Source organism: Taurulus bubalis, assembly GCF_910589615.1.
Source record: "Taurulus bubalis genome assembly, chromosome: 2".
NCBI lineage: Eukaryota > Metazoa > Chordata > Actinopteri > Perciformes > Cottidae > Taurulus > Taurulus bubalis.
Window position 1 is genome coordinate 12193508 of NC_136590.1, and position 6118 is coordinate 12199625.

Below are 6118 nucleotides of genomic sequence, written 5' to 3' on the forward strand. Positions count from 1 at the left end.
TCTTGTCCTCCCTCCACCCCCGTACCACCAGACTGGGGCCCCTTGGCACCCCGGAGACACATGCCCCACAAAGCGATCACATCCACCCCCACAAAATCCCAGTCTCTCCTCAATCCTTTCCATCTTCTTTCCTCGTCCTCTGATCTCTGCGATACTCTTTGTTGGACCCACCCTTCTCTTTCCTTCCTATGTTGTCCTCCATCCTTCTCCACCCTGCATCCTCTTTCCCAAAAACATTTTCTGGAGACCCGTTAAAAAACAAGACAAACCATCGCAACGCAATTACCTCTGTATCCAAGAGAAGAGTGGATTTGTGCGTATACACAAATTCTTGACCATTTTTACTGCCATTTCTGCATCACCTTAGATTATCTTGAAGAGGTAAAGCAGACATTTTGAACAGACATATGTTTGATAAATCAAAACTTATTATTTTGCATGTGTTATTGAAAACATATGTCAAATACTTGATAAATTAGACCAAATAAATGCATTTAGGTGGAGCTAACAGACTAATAATAAAAACAATTATCATCAGTAAAACAAAGAGAAGGTACGCTAGCCCTTCATATTTTATTCAATGTAAGAAGCCTACAATTATCAGAACAATATGAACAGTCAGGCTCCCTCATGTGGCTCAGTGGTGTACTGCATAAATAAAGCTTCACTAAAATCAATGGAAGAAATACTGCAAATGTATTTGGCGATCCTAATAAATATCCTGTGACCAAGCCCTTAGGAAGGATTACCTTTTCCCAGCTTTCCTATTTCCTTACAGTTCAAAGTCAGGGGAGAGTTGAGTCATGTGAATGAGGGGCTTTCGCCATGTTAAACAAACACACCCCTCCTGTCAGAAGCATCCTTTGAAGCTCTCTATTAGTGAAGGCCTGTTTCAACCGGATCAAGAGCCTTTACAATTGCAATTAAAACTTCACTCTGTTTTCAGGCAAAGTACTTAAACCGCCTTGTGCTGAATGATTGCTTTTTAATGGGAAACACTGGTCACTCAGTATGTGGTTGATTGTTGTATGAGGATGGCTTAAAAACGTGTGACACACCCTGGACACGCCCCTCTCCAGCCGGTTTCTGATGCATTTGTTTGGTTGGATAGATCGGTTAGAAGCCAATGCATAATTTACAAGATGGAGTTATTGGATTATAGACTGATGACCCGTCCTCAGGCCTGTCTACTGTCAATGATTGGTCACATGAGCCGTTTGCAGTCATACACACATCCATGCACACAAACATGCAACATACTGTATACTGTACAGATCATAGGGCACATGCCTTTTTATGCTTCATGGCAATAATCTGGTTTGTTACTTTTCTGCATGCATGTATATACCTTGAATAACATGTTTATAGTGGCTTTCTTGACACTCCAACATTGGTACTAAGATTTGGGATAGTTAGTGAAACATAGTACGTGACCAAACCTCAAAGCAAGGAAACAATACTTTTGAAAGTCCCTCGGATTTCCTCGGCATTGAAGATACTTCCATCTTTTGTTTTGCTCCTTTATGGTCCCTGACCTTGGCTGAAAATTCCCTCGCGCTTCGCCAGTTGACAAACCTTTCTTAAAAATGGGCCGGCAGTCTATTTTTGCCTGTGGACTTGGCAATCCATGCACTGGCACCTGGTTTCCTCAGTGGAGAAAAGTTTCTACTCTCCACCCTCTTCCCTTCGAAGTGAAGGTGTTTTGTTTGGAGGCGGCTGTGTCTTAAACCGCCTCCTCTCTTTTTGTACAGTCTCACTGATGTTTGCAGTAACTTTAAGTGGATTCCTGAAGGTTTACAGTGGCATCATGTCTTTATACAAAGCGTCGCTGCTGAACAGACACCTTTTGTAGTGTGAGTGTGCGCCTTTTACAGGGGCGTACATTTTAAGAATAACTGTCAAGATGCAGTCACAGGTGCAAATCTCCTTGCACAGAGTTTCAAGGTAAGACAAAGAAAAGATGAAGAGAATAGAAACATTGGGTAATTCAGTCGAGCTAAACACACTATTTAAATATGGAGAATGTAAGCTTGCAAGCACATTCCTTTGGCCTGGGCCAATGAGGTGACCATAGCGCTTTGTCTATTCAAGCCTCTCTTGAAGAGTGAGTACGTTTTTATTCAGTCAAAACCTCCTACTTTCAATGCAAATCCACTGTTTATGGGTCGGGTGTAGCCTGCATTCCTGCTCTGTCCTCTTGTGTGGAGATGTGAATGCTGAAAAGATACACAGGTCAGCTTTGGCCCCTGAGGCCAGCTTTCTGTCTAACTCTGGTCTTGGAGTGAATCAGTGAGCTAATGTGCTTGAGCTCTCTCTGGATCTGTGAGACAGGTATTCTTTTCCCATAACAAGCCTGCGTGTCATTGCTTCACCCATCTAGATAATGACATCAGTGGCCTGTGAGTAACAAGGACATAATGACATCTGATGTTTTGAGCTGACTCACCTTTTAAAATGTTCTTATAAATTAAAACACCGGACAGAAACACAGAGAGAATATAAGTCACAGCACAGATAATGTTAAACTACAGTAAAATAATTCCCAACCAGGATTGTATTGGTCTAAAAACCCTTAACTAAAAGTAATATATACATTTAAAATATAGATTGTATGAAATAACAGTAATAGATACATAGTTTATTGGCTAAATGGTTGCAATAGTTATCATAAATGCAATGAGGAAACATTTCAAAATGTCCAGTTTCAAACTTAACCAAATCGACCGAAACATTGACAGTTCAAGTGAATGAATACATTCTTGCTTATATAATTAATATGATTTCAATCAATTAAATTGAACACATTTGGAGCATTTGGGTGGTGTGTCAGACAGAGAACTACAAGGTTAATTGAGCTCAAATGAAAAAGGGCACAGCAATCCTCCTCACACATTTTAAGTCATCTTTGCTTCTGCAACTTCTGCCTCTGGTACATTGCATTCGTCAGTCGGACTAGAACGGGCCTATCATGTAATCTAAAGTAACCACTTATAATCACTGGTGGTCTTTGCAGAGAAGTAAATATTTAAATACGAGGCCATCATGGAGCACTTAGACCTATTGGAGGAAATGATGACACTAAATCTGATACTGTTTTGAAAGCAAATGGGATGTTGAACCCATTCAAAGCTTTCTCACTGCCCTCGTCCGTCCCGTCCCTCAAAGGTTTTGGACATTTGCCAGGTTCACGAGTAACATTTCCGGATTACTCAAGCATTAATGAAGGAGGATGTGGGTCAGGAAGTGACACATGTGTCCTTTGTTGAGACAGATCCTCCTCTCGTCGCCACGAACAACTCCCAATGGGCAAAAAAAGTTCAGAGAAAACTTCCGTGACTGGAAATGGAGGACTCTGTTTGTTTACATGCCCTAGAGGAGCAGAAATCATCCTGCCCGTATAAATTACCACAAAGGACTGGTATAACAGCATACTGAGCAAGACAGACACACTCTCGCTAGAGAAACAAAAGCCTGTGCTTTGATTTCTTTTTCCATTCTGTTGGGCAACAACCCCTCAATTGTGACACTGAGTGCAATAAGTGTTTTTTTTCCCCGTCATTCTTACTTACTGAATCAAGACAAGCACATTGGAGCACATTGGTGCCGTCTTGCTGTGTTTTGGTCCTCCTGCACGTCTCTGCTCGCTCCACTATAGAAATAACTATAAATATGTAAAGACACCTTGGGGTGTTTTGGCAGTGTAAAACACCTCCCAAAACAAATTCCCGGGTGAGTTCACATTTTCTGATACGGATGGTAATTGTTCTTGTATGACGAACAACTGTGTTTTCAGTCCCCCTTGTTGCTTAAAATAACACGAGCGGCTTCCAAACAAAGCAGCCTCGATGTTCTGGGTCTCCACGGACAAGCTTTAGCGTACTGTTTAGCACTCCTTTTATAGGTAGCGACCTAGGTGAATTATGTAAGCCAGTGCACAGGACTGAAATCAACATCCTAAGTCAGGATCGTTTTGCCTTCATAAGGCAATTCACAGACTTTGGAGTGACATTCAGATTAAACCCCAAAACAAGTCAAGTTAAAAATATCTGCATTATGTTTTGATGAGGAAAACTGCTGCTTCCCTCAATTTGAGATATGTTAGATGTTTTTACCATTATATTACAAACCTTATCTTGAAATGCTAAGCTTTTTAACCCAAGAGCAGAAATGTAATACGATGAAATGATTTTCTTATTGGACTGCAGAGCTCTTAAATGCTTGAGCTTGGCTCCAAGTGGATTTATCGCTCCCAATTGATTATGCCTGCATATTTGATAGGCCATTTGTTTTTCATATTACACAATAACTTCCTTTTAAAAGCTTTAGCATCTGATCCTGGTTTCATTCCTAAAATATGTTATAGTGTGTGTTCTGGCTCAATTTAATTGGCCATGGGTACTTGTCACTGCACGACCTGGAATAGTAAGTGCTTGGTGCTCATTTGTTAATTTAACAAACAGATGGTGAATTTATTTCTACACAGCGCAGAGGATACATTTCCCAGAGTGAAGGTGTCTCGGACATCTCCGGGTTCAAGCATAGAAGACAACATGAAATCGTCCTGCATAGTTACATTTTATGGTTTGACTCAATTTAAATCTACACAAGGGAGGCACTGTTTAGCCAAGCTCTATTATGTTAGGTGGAGGAGGGATAGTAGAGGTCAAAGTGAAGACTGACATGCACACACACACACACACACACACATACACATCCCCCGACATATACACGTATTTCCTGTGTAATATTTCCAAGCCATATTTTTTTTAAAGGGACAAAGAGTCCTGATTCTGGGTTGGTTGTATGGCCCAGCAGGTGGTCGGGGCCGGGGTCAGAGGGGGGTGCTCTTGAGTTTGGTTCAAGTTTGTCATCATTACAGAGAAGGCAGCTCATTTATTCCACCTTATGACCAGAATCACTTTTCTATTCCCTCTTGTCTTGACCCATTCTTCACCTTCCCTATTCCTTCTCTCATTGCTAACATTGTCCAGACACAGCGCTTTTCATTTGTATTTTTCCCCTACCCCATACATGTGAGAACCAAGGTGCTGAATGCCCTGTTATTTGAGGGATGCCAGGGGCTACCTCAAACCTCTGCCCCTCTCTTATATAAATATACCTCCTTTTATCATTCCTCTTCTCCTTGGCCGTCCTCGGACAGGAGCCCCAAAGCATCATCGTAAGTGCACTTGCGCTGTGAAAAATGTCTGTGGAAAAGCCCCTGTGTTTGGTTTGGTGCAATCAGAAGCACATATTTTATTATTCCCGTTGTCAGCTGGTCATACATTTATGTGAGTGCAGTTTTCAAACCTCTGCATCCGAGCCATATGTGTGGTTTTCTGCTCTGTGTGAATACTTAAGGGAACAAAATGAGATTTTTTTTTTACCTCCTAAATTTCCTTTGAAAAGTTATTTAAAAGTTAACTATGGCTAGATGTGGACAGGGACATTGAATAGACTGGTATACTCGTACACTCGGGGGCAATTTAAAGTTTCTCGTGCTTTTGTTTGTAGTAAATACAGAACCATTATGAGGTGGGATAATGTTGAAGAGGTGATTGGCCCTGGCGTAAAGCCTCTAGTAAGTATGGAATAAAATGGGATGAAGATGTTATTTGATGTGTGTTTTTCACTTTTTCTCCTCCCTCTTTCCAACTGGCTCCAAGTAAGTCGATGGAACAGAGGTTATATGAGAGTCTCGCTGCGGTGGTCGGCTGTCTTTGAGCAGCGCTGGCTGACATCATTCTCACAGTGGGGGTGTGTGTGTGTGTGTGTGTGTGTGTGTGTGTGTGTGAGGGGGGGTGTTAGCTGGGGCAGGGCAGAGCTTGGCTTGGCTTGCAGCTCTACAGCTGAGCCATTTTCCTATGAAAGCTGGAAGAGTGTGAGGCATTGCTTGGCACACAGGTTTACACCGGTTTAGAGTGCCTGTCATCTGAAATTGTACTCTAAGTTGATGACGCATTAATGATCTTCCTCTCTGCTTCTATTGTTTGCAGCACTGGGATGATTTTAATGGAGTAAGACACTGCTGTCAAGGGAGATCTACAAGAGATCTACATATCTGGTTGAGGACAACTGAAGTAGCAACTTGGAAACTTCTCACCTGCGTTCAAACCCT